This window comes from Mytilus californianus, unplaced genomic scaffold (assembly GCF_021869535.1).
Source record: "Mytilus californianus isolate M0D057914Y unplaced genomic scaffold, xbMytCali1.0.p SCAF_11, whole genome shotgun sequence".
Taxonomy (NCBI): Eukaryota; Metazoa; Mollusca; class Bivalvia; order Mytilida; family Mytilidae; genus Mytilus; species Mytilus californianus.
The window spans coordinates 6574371-6592855 of record NW_026262593.1 but is presented as its reverse complement, the minus strand read 5'-3'; the positions used below and the strand labels follow the sequence as shown (position 1 = coordinate 6592855).

General features: G+C 30.4%; 1 long non-coding RNA gene across 1 annotated transcript in view; it reads right to left on the bottom strand.

Moving 5' to 3' along the window:
• Positions 1–307: 307 nt before the first annotated feature.
• LOC127719455 (uncharacterized) overlaps positions 308–18485 on the bottom strand; it is a 30109-nt gene continuing 11931 nt past the window's right edge. Inside the window, exons 2-3 of the long non-coding RNA XR_007990314.1 lie at positions 17056–17433; positions 308–4955 (exon numbers count right to left, since the gene is read on the bottom strand). This is a non-coding gene — a long non-coding RNA (uncharacterized LOC127719455). The remainder of the gene's footprint in view (positions 4956–17055; positions 17434–18485) is intronic.

Below are 18485 nucleotides of genomic sequence, written 5' to 3'. Positions count from 1 at the left end.
TGTCAAATACTAAATCGCCCAGATTCTTTTGAAAAATAGTGGAAAATTAGAGAGACTGCAAACAAAATGCCATCAATACCAAATTGTCCAAAAATAACGAAGCAAAACACATGAAACATGAAAAGAACATGAAAAACGACAACAAACATATGCCTGACTTGGAACACACATGAACCATTGTTATCAAATTAGTCAATGAAACGAAATTTAGAGAATTTCTGAGTTTGCCCACAAACTGTTATTCATATAGTATATATACTAGTCTGCAATGGAAAGGGCACAGTTGGCACCAATAGGAATGTCTATGACCTGTCGATCACCTTTATTGCAGAAACATACATAAATGTTAACAAAGTTGCTGCAAACATAACAGGAGACACATACACTATCGATAGATGAATTTTGCACATTTAATGCGATTTCCTTGGGTTTTGTTTCTTTTTAAGATGAATTAACGAGGTTTATACATTGCTTAACTATTGTTGCATCTTATGATTCACATTTACCGAACATTTATTTTTTCACAAAGAAGCATACAATAAAAGAAGCAAACAATATTTACTACAAAAAATAAAGAAATGTATTTCCGTATGTACAATAAAAAACAAACCTCAAACTTATTATAACTCGTTGGAATCCGACTGAAATAGTGAAATCAATTTACCACATGGAAGAACCGACTATTACAATACGTTATATTGCTTGCAGAACGTTATGGATATTCACCAATATTGCACTAGGCGAAAACTGCACTAGTTGAATAGCACATGGAAATGGCCACTTTAATCGCAATTTCAATTTCGAAAATAAGTCATACAATAATAAAGTCAGTTCAGCTAGAAAGGTGAATTTCACTACCCAATACAAGAGTTATTACACAAATATAAATGAATTAAATTCTTCACAGAATATACAATGCATGAGAAATTTTGTTTGATAAAAATGTATCGGAAGAAAAAGAAAGATCACGATGAATTGCACCCGTTTGGCACAAAGACATTTTTTTCATTCCAATACTTCCAATGTACTTCAATTCGAATATTACCTCTTACATTGCTAAAACTGATTTCAGTAGTCTACTTAAAACAAACATAGATACAGAAGTGCGCATAATACGCCATTTCAAAACCTAAAAATTCATTACATAGATTTAAAGGGCATTAGCTGTCAAAATCATGGACACCGGTTTGACCCAAATTCTCATATTTTATTTATAACATACTAAAACGTATATCAAAATTACAAAATTAACAACACATGGGCTCGCTATAATATATTAGCATTTCGAACGTTTTTTAAACCCGATGCCCTCTTATTATCCATCAAGTTGTCCCTCGAAGACTGCCGACGGTCATATAACCCGGTATAAACATAAACATAAATAAAAATAGATAGCGAGCACGAACAATCAAATTTTCTAGGTCTATTTGATTTCATGTTAGGTTAAAAAATATATGTAAATCATCGTTTTACCTGCATAAGAATGAATTTTTATGGGCCGGATCAGTCAACGAAATGGTTATTTCTTGCGTGAAAATGTCAATATGACTTAAAATAGAATTCGACTTCGCTAACATAGATTCTAATAAAGTCATTTTCTCAATTGTGTTACTTTCCCTATACCTTAATGGAATTTTATTTAAGTAATAAATAAATTCAGTAATTATAAGACTTTAATAAAATTCTATCATTTTTTTTATTCACGTTCGGATCATTTTCAACGTCTTGTTACCTGTACATGTTATATGTAATTAGTTTCCCCCACAAAATTTGTGTCCTTGTATTTAATAGACCTTTTTCATATTACCGACTTTTGTCTCCGGAGTTTATATTTTTTCGACAGGTTACCTATTCTGTGGTAGGACATCCTGGTACTTGGTCAAGTAAGAGCAACGTAAAAAAGTAAAATCAAGCTTTTAATCGATACAATGTATGGGGAAAATTAACTGCTTTATATTTTCCTAACACGATAAAATCATCAGAAAACAGAAAACTTTCCCCTCAAATTGCACGGATTATGTGTTTGATTTTTCTTCTTTTGGTTGCTCTTACTTGACCGAGTACCAGGATGTCTAACCACAGAAAAGGTAACCTGTCGAAAAATTATATAATCCGGAGTCAAAAGTCGGTAATATGAAAATAGTCTATTTGAGGTTTATTTCTCATTTTGATTCGAGCCGCACACGGAGCAAAACCAAAGCTAAAGATATACATCCTCCCTCCAAAACTTACTACGAAAATTTTCTGCTGCTTATCATTTAGTTCCAAAACTAGCATCGTGGCATGTATTAGAGAGAGAACTTGAAAGTATGTTGTAAATGGACTGGCCAAGTTTGTTTTATGCTTTTATGGTATACCCGGCAGCTCTTGGTATGATTTTCTTTCTGCTTAATCACCTTTCAGTTAGTGTGACGTTATCAAGTTTTGATTTACAAGTTTTTTTTGTTTTTTCTTTTGTTGCAATTTAATGACAAAATTACAGCCCAAATAATATAACTTATCACTTAAGCCTTTAATTTATTGGTTCATTGTTAAATTTAGTACGTCAATGGGGGTTGAAACAGTAAGATATATACGTATGTATTTATGTAGTACAAAAACATGTGCCGGTTATAGTTCTACCAAATCATATGAATTGTAATACCACTGCAATATCATATGACTTGTCATAGCCCTACAGAATCATATGACGTGTAATAGTCCTATAAATTCAAATGAGGTAAAATAGCCCTACACAATCAAATGACGTGAAATAGCCTTACATATCAAATGACGTGAAATAGCCTTACATATCAAATGACGTGAAATAGCCCTACAAAATCATATGACATGTAATAGCCTTACATATCATATGACGTGAAATAGCCCTACAAAATCATATGATATGTAATAGCCTTACATATCATATGACGTGAAATAGCCCTACAAAATCATAGGACGTGTAATAACTCTACAAAATCACATGACATGTAATAAACTTACAAAATCATATACCGTGTAATACACTACAAAATCATATGACTTGTAATAGCCCTGTAAAATCATGACATGTAATAGCCTTACAAAACCATTAAAGGAGGTGAAATAGCGCTACAAAATCATATGATATAAAATAGCCCTACAAATTCAAATGACGTGAAATAGCCCTACAAAATCATAGGACGTGTAATAACTCTACAAAATCACATGACATGTAATAAACTTACAAAATCATATAACGTGTAATACACTACAAAATCATATGACATGTAATAACCCTACATAATCATATGACTTGTAATAGCCCTGTAAAATCATGACATGTAATAGCCTTACAAAACCATTAAAGGAGGTGAAATAGCGCTACAAAATCATATGATGAGTAATAGCTCTACAAAATCATATGATATGAAATAGCCCTACAAAATCATATGATATGAAATAGCCCTACAAAATCAAATGACGTGAAATAAGCCCTACATTATTAAATGACGTGAATTAGCGGTACAAAATCATATGATGAGTAATAGCTCTACAAAATCATATGATATGAAATAGCCCTACAAATTCAAATGACGTGAAATAGCCTTACAAAATTAAATGACGTGAATTAGCGGTACAAAATCATATGACGAATAATAGCCCTACAAAATCATATGATATGAAATAGTCCTACAAAATTAAATGACGTGAAATAGCCCTACAAAATCATAGGACATGTAATAGTGCTACAAAATCTTATGACGAGTAATAGCCCTACAAAGTCATATGATACGAAATAGCCCTACAAAATCAAATGGCGTGAAATAGCCCTACAAAATACTATGACGAGTAATAGTCCTACACAATCATATGACGTGTAATAGCCATACATATTCATATGACGTGCAATAGCTCTACACCTACATATGTTTAATAGCCCTACAAAAGATAATGACATGTAATAGCCTTACAAAATCTTATGATGTGTTCTAGCCCTACACAATCATATGATGTGTCCTAGCTCTACACAATCATATGACGAGTAATAGCCCTTCAAAATCATATGACATTGTAATAGCCCTACAAAATCATATGACGTGTACTAGCTCTACAAAATCATTTGACGTGTACTAGCCTTACAAATCATATGACGTGTCATAGCCTTACAAATTCATATGAAGTGTAATACCCCTATATATAAACGAAAAACAATTTTCTGTAAAGTCAAAAAGTGTTACATTATAAACAGAAAATAAGTTTGTCAAATCAAAGCTGATATATTATAAACAAAATTCAAGTTTGTCAAATCAATAACTGTTACATTATAAACAGAAAGTCAACAACTGTAACCTTATAAACAAAAATCAAGGTTGTTAAGACAATAGCTGTTATATCATAAACAGAAAGTCAAGAACTGTTATATCATAAAAAGAAAATAAGTGAAACTTTAGACGTATTTCATATCTAAATGTATAATATGTGTGTAACTTTACATATCTAAATGTATAATATGTGTGTAACTTTACATATATGTGTAACTTTACATTAAAATCTTCGTTTTTATGTGGAAGTCTAAAATATATTACTAAGCTGTACATATAAATATAAATATAACTTATTTAACAAACGTTAGGATTTACAAGGTTTTAGTCACCACAGTTTTACTTTCGAAACTAACAAAGATTCTATTTATATTTCCCACGCAGGGCTAAACATTGTTCATATTTCAACCCAAATTGTATTTACCCATTCTCCTGATACAAGCAAAGCGCCTTTGAGAATAGCACAAAAGTTACACTTACACTTGATTTATACATATATTGCTGATATTTTTCAACGAGGATTTCCGCTAGAAATATTTGGATTCTCGTAACAGTATCTTAGCAAACACGAAATCCTGTATCTAGGGTTAACAAGTCTTCTACATAATGGACACAATGATTCCGCTAAAAATCCTGTGAATGTTCCAACGTAGTTACGGTTTGTATCTGTAGCTGCAAAAACAAATATATATATAATTTTATTTCAACAAATGATAAGGCGAATGGTAATTTATTTTAAAGTAACAGCATCATTAAATATTATCTTTATAATTCAGTCCACCTACTTTCATTTCAAAGTTTTGAAAGAATGATGTAATGATTTAACGTCAGGATGGAAAGAAAGACACAACGGGAGTTGTGATTTTGGAGCTTGACGTACGCAAGTCGCCATCAATTTGAATTAACATTACTTCGCCTATTTCGCTGGTCATTCTGTGTCATTTGGTCTCTGAGGAGAGTTGTCTCATTGGCAATCATACCAAATCTTCTTATTTTTATATTAGAGCGTTTTTAGTTCATTCCGAATTTATTTTATTCCCATGGTTTGTCATGTATATACTTAACTAATTGTTTTATATATTTTTTTGTGGGAAAAGGGGGAGGGGGTAAATATAATTTCAGCTGGACCAAGTACAGATCTGTAATGAGTGTTTGCTATATTTGACGTCCCAAGTAACGAGTGTTTGCTATATTTGACGTCCAAAACAAATTAAAAGTTTTGTTGTTTTGCTTGACAGCGATGCAATAACGAAAGTATGTCCTTTCGCGTCGTCGTGAACTACGTCATACTTTGCATAATCTGTATCTTTTTGAAAACGAATTGACAGAAAATATCCAAACTTGCAAATAATCCTTGACAGGTCATAAAGCTTTGCTATTACTATGTATCAGTTTCAGTGTTAATCGGCAGCTCATCAAAAACAACCTGACATAATTCCCCAAAACTTGTTCAGGTTATATTACAGGGCACGAAATTGTACATTTTCTTCTGAATGATTTTGGCTGTTTCCAATACCAAAACATGAATATCGCCATTTCTGCTTTGAAAGACTCGCACTATAAGTTATATGGTTTGCTACTGATCCCCTACGGATCCATAGAGTGTTAGTAAAATTCATAGGGGGTTGAGGCCGAAGGCCGAATCCTCTGTGGATTTTACATACCCTCTATGGATCCGTAGGGGGTCAGCAGTGAACCGTATAACAAATTCATCGCACACGGGACTTTTACTGCCAAGTTTTGTTTATTGATAAATAAGGAAATACAATAACATAATAGATGACGTCACCAGTAATAGTAGACGTGACTTCATGAACCCTATATGAAATTTAGTGACCACCATACAGATCCATAGGGGGTCACCACGTGACTGTGTTAAACCAATCATAACGTCACTGTTTCCCTGAGGTGCGATAAATACAGTGTTGAGTTTACAAATTTTTAATTGTTATTGTCGAAGTTTAATTCCACTTTGTTTTATGATTTTATAAAAGTGGTTTTTCTTTGAGACAGTTTAATTTTGTAAACACAAGCAATTAAAATTGACATATTGTATAGACACTCGTCTTCCGTTTAGGACTGTATGTTGACCTCTAGATGTCTTCCCGTTATTTGTGTCGTTGGAATGCTGACTTATAGATTGAGCATGGCCCAATTGTATAACATGCATATATAAGTTTAACTTTTAATTTTCTAGTTTTAAAGAGCATGTATAACATAAAAATTAATTTGAATGCTGCCACTTCTGAGAATGCACATTTTGGCACATGATTTTAACCCACTTTTTTATGGTGTGGAACAAAAACAGGGATATGTTAACAAAGTCTATCAGGCCACTTTATCATTTATACTGTTTCATACAAATAAATTAGAAACAATTATCAATCATTGCTAGTAAAGTCTTTAATGAAACTTGAATAGCTGCAGAGTGTAAGTTTCCTATCCTTTACCTCTCCCTACTAAATATTTGTATCTTAATACAATTATTAACTACCATACAGATAATATTACCTTGATTGTTATTATTAAGATTTTGTTGTAACCACCATACAGGTAATCTTACCTTGATTGTTATTATTAAGATTTTGTTGTAACCACCATACAGATAATCTTACCTTGATTGTTATTATTAAGATTATGTTGTAACCACCATACAGGTAATCTTACCTTGATTGTTATTATTAAGATTTTGTTGTAACCACCATACAGATAATCTTACCTTGATTGTTATTATTAAGATTTTGTTGTAACCCCCCTACAGATAATCTTACCTTGATTGTTATTATTAAGATTTTGTTGTAACCCCCCTACAGATAATCTTACCTTGATTGTTATTATTAAGATTTTGTTGTAACCCCCCTACAGATAATCTTACCTTGATTGTTATTATTATGTTGTAACCACCATACAGGTAATCTTACCTTGATTGTTATTATTTTGTTGTAACCACCATACAGGTAATCTTACCTTGATTGTTATTATTAAGATTTTGTTGTAACCCCCCTACAGATAATCTTACCTTGATTTTTATTATTAAGATTTTGTTGTAACCCCCCTACAGATAATCTTACCTTGATTGTTATTATTATGTTGTAACCACCATACAGGTAATCTTACCTTGATTGTTATTATTATGTTGTAACCACCATACAGGTAATCTTACCTTGATTGTTATTATTATGTTGTAATCACCATACAGATAATCTTACCTTGATTGTTATTATTAAGATTTTGTTGTAACCACCATACAGGTAATCTTACCTTGATTGTTATTATTAAGATTTTGTTGTAACCACCATACAGATAATCTTACCTTGATTGTTATTATTAAGATTTTGTTTTAACTACCATACAGATAATCTTACCTTGATTGTTATTATTAAGATTTTGTTGTAACTACCATACAGATAATCTTACCTTGATTGTTATTATTAAGATTTGTTGTAACCACCCTACAGATAATCTTACCTTGATTGTTATTATTAAGATTATGTTGTAACCACCATACAGGTAATCTTACCTTGATTGTTATTATTTTGTTGTAACCACCATACAGATAATCTTACCTTGATTGTTATTATTAAGATTTGTTGTAACCACCCTACAGATAATCTTACCTTGATTGTTATTATTAAGATTATGTTGTAACCACCATACAGGTAATCTTACCTTGATTGTTATTATTAAGATTTTGTTGTAACCACCATACGGATAATCTTACCTTGATTGTTATTATTAAGATTTTGTTGTAACCACCATACAGGTAATCTTACCTTGATTGTTATTATTAAGATTTTGTTATAACCACCATACAGATAATCTTACCTTGATTGTTATTACTAAGATTTTGTTGTAACTACCATACAGATAATCTTACCTTGATTGTTATTATTAAGATTTTGTTGTAACCACCATACAGGTAATCTTACCTTGATTGTTATTATTAAGATTTTGTTGTAACCCCCCTACAGATAATATTACCTTGATTGTTATAATTAAGATTTTGTTGTAACCACCATACAGATAATCTTACCTTGATTGTTATTATTAAGATTTTGTTGTAACTACCATACAGATAACATTACCTTGATTGTTATTATTAAGATTTTGTTGTAACCACCCTACAGATAATCTTACCTTGATTGTTATTATTAAGATTTTGTTGTAACCACCATACAGGTAATCTTACCTTGATTGTTATTATTAAGATTTTGTTGTAACCACCATACAGATAATCTTACCTTGATTGTTATTATTAAGATTTTGTTGTAACCACCATACAGGTAATCTTACCTTGATTGTTATTATTATGTTGTAACCACCATACAGATAATCTTACCTTGATTGTTATTATTAAGATTATGTTGTAACCACCATACAGGTAATCTTACCTTGATTGTTATTACTAAGATTTTGTTGTAACCACCATACAGGTAATCTTACCTTGATTGTTATTATTAAGATTTTGTTGTAACTACCATACAGATAATCTTACCTTGATTGTTATTATTAAGATTTTGTTGTAACCACCATACAGGTAATCTTACCTTGATTGTTATTATTAAGATTTTGTTGTAACTACCATACAGATAATCTTACCTTGATTGTTATTATTAAGATTTTGTTGTAACCACCATACAGGTAATCTTACCTTGATTGTTATTATTATGTTGTAACCACCATACAGGTAATCTTACCTTGATTGTTATTATTTTGTTATAAACCCCATACAGGTAATCTTACCTTGATTGTTATTATTTTGTTGTAACCACCATACAGGTAATCTTACCTTGATTGTTATTATTATGTTGTAACCACCATACAGGTAATCTTACCTTGATTGTTATTATTATGTTGTAACCACCATACAGGTAATCTTACCTTGATTGTTATTATTAAGATTTTGTTGTAACCACCCTACAGATAATCTTACCTTGATTGTTATTATTAAGATTTTGTTGTAACCACCATACAGATAATCTTACCTTGATTGTTATTATTAAGATTTTGTTGTAACCCCCCTACAGATAATCTTACCTTGATTGTTATTATTAAGATTTTGTTGTAACCACCATACAGATAATCTTACCTGGATTGTTATTATTAAGATTTTGTTGTAACCCCCCTACAGATAATCTTACCTTGATTGTTATTATTAAGATTTTGTTGTAACTACCATACAGGTAATCTTACCTTGATTGTTATTATTATGTTGTAACCACCATACAGATAATCTTACCTTGATTGTTATTATTATGTTGTAACCACCATACAGGTAATCTTACCTTGATTGTTATTATTAAGATTTTGTTGTAACCACCATACAGATAATCTTACCTTGATTGTTATTATTAAGATTTTGTTGTAACTACCATACAGGTAATCTTACCTTGATTGTTATTATTATGTTGTAACCACCATACAGGTAATCTTACCTTGATTGTTATTATTATGTTGTAACCACCATACAGGTAATCTTACCTTGATTGTTATTATTAAGATTTTGTTGTAACCCCCCTACAGGTAATCTTACCTTGATTGTTATTATTATGTTGTAACCACCATACAGATAATCTTACCTTGATTGTTATTATTAAGATTATGTTGTAACCACCATACAGGTAATCTTACCTTGATTGTTATTATTAAGATTTTGTTGTAACCACCATACAGGTAATCTTACCTTGATTGTTATTATTAAGATTTTGTTGTAACCCCCCTACAGATAATCTTACCTTGATTGTTATTATTAAGATTTTGTTGTAACCACCATACAGATAATCTTACCTTGATTGTTATTATTAAGATTTTGTTGTAACCCCCCTACAGATAATCTTACCTTGATTGTTATTATTAAGATTTTGTTGTAACCACCATACAGGTAATCTTACCTTGATTGTTATTATTAAGATTTTGTTGTAACTACCATACAGATAATCTTACCTTGATTGTTATTATTAAGATTTTGTTGTAACCACCATACAGATAATCTTACCTTGATTGTTATTATTAAGATTTTGTTGTAACCCCCCTACAGATAATCTTACCTTGATTGTTATTATTAAGATTTTGTTGTAACCCCCCTACAGATAATCTTACCTTGATTGTTATTATTATGTTGTAACCACCATACAGATAATCTTACCTTGATTGTTATTATTAAGATTTTGTTGTAACCCCCCTACAGATAATCTTACCTTGATTGTTATTATTAAGATTATGTTGTAACCACCATACAGATAATCTTACCTTGATTGTTATTATTAAGATTTTGTTGTAACCACCATACAGGTAATCTTACCTTGATTGTTATTATTAAGATTTTGTTGTAACTACCATACAGATAATCTTACCTTGATTGTTATTATTGTGTTGTAACCCCCCCTACAGATAATCTTACCTTGATTGTTATTATTATGTTGTAACCACCATACAGATAATCTTACCTTGATTGTTATTATTAAGATTATGTTGTAACCCCCCTACAGATAATCTTACCTTGATTGTTATTATTAAGATTTTGTTGTAACCACCATACAGATAATATTACCTTGATTGTTATTATTAAGATTTTGTTGTAACCACCATACAGATAATCTTACCTTGATTGTTATTATTAAGATTTTGTTGTAACCACCATACAGGTAATCTTACCTTGATTGTTATTATTAAGATTTTGTTGTAACCCCCCTACAGATAATCTTACCTTGATTGTTATTATTAAGATTTTGTTGTAACCCCCCTACAGATTATCTTACCTTGATTGTTATTATTAAGATTTTGTTGTAACCCCCCTACAGGTAATCTTACCTTGATTGTTATTATTAAGATTTTGTTGTAACCACCATACAGATAATATTACCTTGATTGTTATTATTAAGATTTTGTTGTAACCACCATACAGGTAATCTTACCTTGATTGTTATTATTAAGATTTTGTTGTAACCACCATACAGATAATCTTACCTTGATTGTTATTATTTTGTTGTAACCACCATACAGGTAATCTTACCTTGATTGTTATTATTAAGATTTTTTTGTAACTACCATACAGATAATCTTACCTTGATTGTTATTATTTTGTTGTAACCACCCTACAGATAATCTTACCTTGATTGTTATTATTATGTTGTAACCCCCCTACAGGTAATCTTACCTTGATTGTTATTATTAAGATTTTGTTGTAACCACCCTACAGATAATCTTACCTTGATTGTTATTATTTTGTTGTAACCACCATACAGATAATCTTACCTTGATTGTTATTATTGTGTTGTAACCCCCCCTACAGGTAATCTTACCTTGATTGTTATTATTAAGATTTTGTTGTAACCCCCCTACAGATAATCTTACCTTGATTGTTATTATTAAGATTTTGTTGTAACCACCATACAGATAATCTTACCTTGATTGTTATTATTAAGATTTTGTTGTAACCCCCCTACAGATAATCTTACCTTGATTGTTATTATTAAGATTTTGTTGTAACCCCCCTACAGATAATCTTACCTTGATTGTTATTATTAAGATTTTGTTGTAACCCCCCTACAGATAATCTTACCTTGATTGTTATTATTAAGATTTTGTTGTAACCCCCCTACAGATAATCTTACCTTGATTGTTATTATTAAGATTTTGTTGTAACCACCATACAGATAATCTTACCTTGATTGTTATTATTTTGTTGTAACCACCCTACAGATAATCTTACCTTGATTGTTATTATTAAGATTTTGTTGTAACTACCATACAGATAATCTTACCTTGATTGTTATTATTAAGATTTTGTTGTAACCCCCCTACAGATAATCTTACCTTGATTGTTATTATTAAGATTTTGTTGTAACCACCATACAGGTAATCTTACCTTGATTGTTATTATTAAGATTTTGTTGTAACCACCATACAGATAATCTTACCTTGATTGTTATTATTAAGATTTTGTTGTAACCACCATACAGGTAATCTTACCTTGATTGTTATTATTAAGATTTTGTTGTAACCACCATACAGGTAATCTTACCTTGATTGTTATTATTAAGATTTTGTTGTAACCACCATACAGATAATCTTACCTTGATTGTTATTATTAAGATTTTGTTGTAACCACCATACAGGTAATCTTACCTTGATTGTTATTATTAAGATTTTGTTGTAACCACCATACAGGTAATCTTACCTTGATTGTTATTATTAAGATTTTGTTGTAACCACCATACAGATAATCTTACCTTGATTGTTATTATTGTGTTGTAACCCCCCCTACAGGTAATCTTACCTTGATTGTTATTATTAAGATTTTGTTGTAACCCCCCTACAGATAATCTTACCTTGATTGTTATTATTAAGATTTTGTTGTAACCACCATACAGATAATCTTACCTTGATTGTTATTATTAAGATTTTGTTGTAACCCCCCTACAGATAATCTTACCTTGATTGTTATTATTAAGATTTTGTTGTAACCCCCCTACAGATAATCTTACCTTGATTGTTATTATTAAGATTTTGTTGTAACCCCCCTACAGATAATCTTACCTTGATTGTTATTATTAAGATTTTGTTGTAACCACCATACAGATAATCTTACCTTGATTGTTATTATTAAGATTTTGTTGTAACCCCCCTACAGATAATCTTACCTTGATTGTTATTATTAAGATTTTGTTGTAACCCCCCTACAGATAATCTTACCTTGATTGTTATTATTAAGATTTTGTTGTAACCACCATACAGATAATCTTACCTTGATTGTTATTATTAAGATTTTGTTGTAACCCCCCTACAGGTAATCTTACCTTGATTGTTATTATTAAGATTTTGTTGTAACCACCATACAGGTAATCTTACCTTGATTGTTATTTTTAAGATTTTGTTGTAACCACCATACAGGTAATCTTACCTTGATTGTTATTATTAAGATTTTGTTGTAACCACCCTACAGATAATCTTACCTTGATTGTTATTATTAAGATTTTGTTGTAACCACCCTACAGATAATCTTACCTTGATTGTTATTATTAAGATTTTGTTGTAACCACCATACAGATAATCTTACCTTGATTGTTATTATTAAGATTTTGTTGTAACCCCCCTACAGATAATCTTACCTTGATTGTTATTATTAAGATTTTGTTGTAACCCCCCTACAGATAATCTTACCTTGATTGTTATTATTAAGATTTTGTTGTAACCACCATACAGATAATCTTACCTTGATTGTTATTATTAAGATTTTGTTGTAACCCCCCTACAGATAATCTTACCTTGATTGTTATTATTAAGATTTTGTTGTAACCACCCTACAGATAATCTTACCTTGATTGTTATTATTAAGATTATGTTGTAACCACCATACAGATAATCTTACCTTGATTGTTATTATTAAGATTTTGTTGTAACCCCCCTACAGATAATCTTACCTTGATTGTTATTATTAAGATTTTGTTGTAACCACCATACAGATAATATTACCTTGATTGTTATTATTAAGATTTTGTTGTAACCACCATACAGGTAATCTTACCTTGGTTGTTATTATTAAGATTTTGTTGTAACCACCCTACAGATAATCTTACCTTGATTGTTATTATTAAGATTTTGTTGTAACCACCATACAGATAATCTTACCTTGATTGTTATTATTAAGATTTTGTATTAACCACCATACAGATAATCTTACCTTGATTGTTATTATTAAGATTTTGTTGTAACCACCATACAGGTAATCTTACCTTGATTGTTATTATTGTGTTGTAACCACCATACAGATAATCTTACCTTGATTGTTATTATTAAGATTTTGTTGTAACCCCCCTACAGATAATCTTACCTTGATTGTTATTATTAAGATTTTGTTGTAACCCCCATACAGATAATCTTACCTTGATTGTTATTATTAAGATTTTGTTGTAACCCCCCTACAGATAATCTTACCTTGATTGTTATTATTAAGATTTTGTTGTAACCCCCCTACAGATAATCTTACCTTGATTGTTATTATTAAGATTTTGTTGTAACCACCCTACAGATAATATTACCTTGATTGTTATTATTAAGATTTTGTTGTAACCACCCTACAGATAATCTTACCTTGATTGTTATTATTAAGATTTTGTTGTAACCACCCTACAGATAATCTTACCTTGATTGTTATTATTAAGATTTTGTTGTAACCACCCTACAGATAATATTACCTTGATTGTTATTATTAAGATTTTGTTGTAACCACCCTACAGATAATCTTACCTTGATTGTTATTATTAAGATTTTGTTGTAACCACCCTACAGATAATCTTACCTTGATTGTTATTATTAAGATTTTGTTGTAACCCCCCTACAGATAATCTTACCTTGATTGTTATTATTAAGATTTTGTTGTAACCCCCCTACAGATAATCTTACCTTGATTGTTATTATTAAGATTTTGTTGTAACCCCCCTACAGATAATCTTACCTTGATTGTTATTATTAAGATTTTGTATTAACCACCATACAGATAATCTTACCTTGATTGTTATTATTATGTTGTAACCACCATACAGATAATCTTACCTTGATTGTTATTATTAAGATTTTGTTGTAACCCCCCTACAGATAATCTTACCTTGATTGTTATTATTAAGATTTTGTTGTAACTACCATACAGATAACATTACCTTGATTGTTATTATTAAGATTTTGTTGTAACCCCCCTACAGATAATCTTACCTTGATTGTTATTATTAAGATTTTGTTGTAACCACCATACAGATAATCTTACCTTGATTGTTATTATTAAGATTTTGTTGTAACCCCCCTACAGATAATCTTACCTTGATTGTTATTATTAAGATTTTGTTGTAACCCCCCTACAGATAATCTTACCTTGATTGTTATTATTAAGATTTTGTTGTAACCACCATACAGATAATCTTACCTTGATTGTTATTATTAAGATTTTGTTGTAACCACCATACAGGTAATCTTACCTTGATTGTTATTATTAAGATTGTGTTGTAACCACCATACAGATAATCTTACCTTGATTGTTATTATTAAGATTTTGTTGTAACCCCCCTACAGATAATCTTACCTTGATTGTTATTATTAAGATTTTGTTGTAACTACCATACAGATAACATTACCTTGATTGTTATTATTAAGATTTTGTTGTAACCCCCCTACAGATAATCTTACCTTGATTGTTATTATTAAGATTTTGTTGTAACCCCCCTACAGATAATCTTACCTTGATTGTTATTATTAAGATTTTGTTGTAACCCCCCTACAGATAATCTTACCTTGATTGTTATTATTAAGATTTTGTATTAACCACCATACAGATAATCTTACCTTGATTGTTATTATTATGTTGTAACCACCATACAGATAATCTTACCTTGATTGTTATTATTAAGATTTTGTTGTAACCCCCCTACAGATAATCTTACCTTGATTGTTATTATTAAGATTTTGTATTAACCACCATACAGATAATCTTACCTTGATTGTTATTATTAAGATTTTGTTGTAACCCCCCTACAGATAATCTTACCTTGATTGTTATTATTAAGATTTTGTTGTAACCACCATACAGATAATCTTACCTTGATTGTTATTATTAAGATTTTGTTGTAACCCCCCTACAGATAATCTTACCTTGATTGTTATTATTTTGTTGTAACCACCATACAGGTAATCTTACCTTGATTGTTATTATTAAGATTTTGTTGTAACCACCATACAGATAATCTTACCTTGATTGTTATTATTAAGATTTTGTTGTAACCCCCCTACAGATAATCTTACCTTGATTGTTATTATTAAGATTTTGTTGTAACCCCCCTACAGATAATCTTACCTTGATTGTTATTATTAAGATTTTGTATTAACCACCATACAGATAATCTTACCTTGATTGTTATTATTATGTTGTAACCACCATACAGATAATCTTACCTTGATTGTTATTATTAAGATTTTGTTGTAACCCCCCTACAGATAATCTTACCTTGATTGTTATTATTAAGATTTTGTATTAACCACCATACAGATAATCTTACCTTGATTGTTATTATTAAGATTTTGTTGTAACCCCCCTACAGATAATCTTACCTTGATTGTTATTATTAAGATTTTGTATTAACCACCATACAGATAATCTTACCTTGATTGTTATTATTAAGATTTTGTTGTAACCCCCCTACAGATAATCTTACCTTCATTGTTATTATTAAGATTTTGTTGTAACCACCATACAGGTAATCTTACCTTGATTGTTATTATTAAGATTTTGTATTAACCACCATACAGGTAATCTTACCTTGATTGTTATTTTTAAGATTTTGTTGTAACCACCATACAGGTAATCTTACCTTGATTGTTATTATTAAGATTTTGTTGTAACCACCCTACAGATAATCTTACCTTGATTGTTATTATTAAGATTTTGTTGTAACCACCATACAGATAATCTTACCTTGATTGTTATTATTAAGATTTTGTTGTAACTACCATACAGATAACATTACCTTGATTGTTATTATTAAGATTTTGTTGTAACCCCCCTACAGATAATCTTACCTTGATTGTTATTATTAAGATTTTGTTGTAACCACCATACAGATAATCTTACCTTGATTGTTATTATTAAGATTTTGTTGTAACCACCATACAGGTAATCTTACCTTGATTGTTATTATTAAGATTTTGTTGTAACCACCATACAGGTAATCTTACCTTGATTGTTATTATTAAGATTTTGTTGTAACTACCATACAGATAATCTTACCTTGATTGTTATTATTTTGCTGGTTGTTATTAGAACTGTTTTTGTTTATCCTGTTTGAGAATGATTTATTGCCTCTCCTTGTTGTGACGAGAATGCTGGCAGATTTTCCTGGGGATTTTATTATTTGTATTGGTCCTAATGCGGAATCCGGGATCTTCATTATTTTACCGGTTGAACTGCTAAAATCGAATAAGTCATCATCAGATCCACTACTAAGAATGGATAATGGTTGTTTACTTGCACTCTCTCCATGTGTTATTATTTTTAACACTGTCGGCCCTGGACCTCCATTTGGTGTCAATTTAATCATCTTGTTTCTCGATTCGTCCCCAGTTCTTCCTAGTGCACTCTTCCATAAGCTTGAAATATACTTTTCGGCTGTAAATAAACAGCAAACATCATTTAAGTATCCAGACCATAACGAAATATTTAAGTGAATATATTTCTTTTTTTTCTAAAAAATCAAATCAAATCAAAGTAATAAACATTATTTCTGATAGATGTTGATGTATTTTTTTTTTAAGTAGAAAAAAGTGATGTAAATACACTACAATTATTTAAATAAATCCTCCAAAGATATCTAGGCTAGATGATTGGATTTCCCGTAGACTTGCGATATTCATGGATATCAAATAGAACATCCAGGAAATTTTAAATAATCATGTGGTATTATCTGAAAAAAAGAATTCAAAAAATATCTAGAAGGAAAACAAACAACAGAAAACACCACTGCTAAAGAAAAATGAAAAAAAAAAAACAACTCCACAAACCAGCTCAAAAAAACTTGTATTTGCACATACCGACTCTAAATAAATCTTTATGTCTAGACTTATGTCTTATGTCTTAGCCATTATATTGCCAAACTAACTGCAAGTGGTGTTAAACATGAACAAACAAACAGAAGAAAAAAACATTGAATAATTAACACAACACTCCCATCCCAATAACAAAAACATGGATCTGACTCGGATGATCCGGAAAGGGTAGTTGTTCCTGCTTCTCTTTTGACACATGTCGTGTTACCATGCCAATAAGTCAGGTGTTAATGCTTCATACCATTAAGTATTGGCACGTGTCTCTTAACATGACAGCAATTAAGAAAACATCAATTACAACAATGAAAATAATTACTGTCATTACTCCTTAATTATAGGATGACTTCAATGTAAGAAAATTCTAGTAAATCATCTGTTGTGACGGCAAGAACATTTAATGGGCCATTGATATTAGATATTTTAAAAATGTTCGGAAATTTACTAGATTCTAGGTCACTAGGCTAAAGACAGTATATCATTAACATTTACATGATGGAAATCTTGTACTTGATAAATTCTTCAAAATGTGGACCTTTTTCAGATATGGGTGTGTACCGCATATAAATGAAGAACAGCACGTGTGGGAGCAATAAATCACGTGTGTGTGTGTGAAAT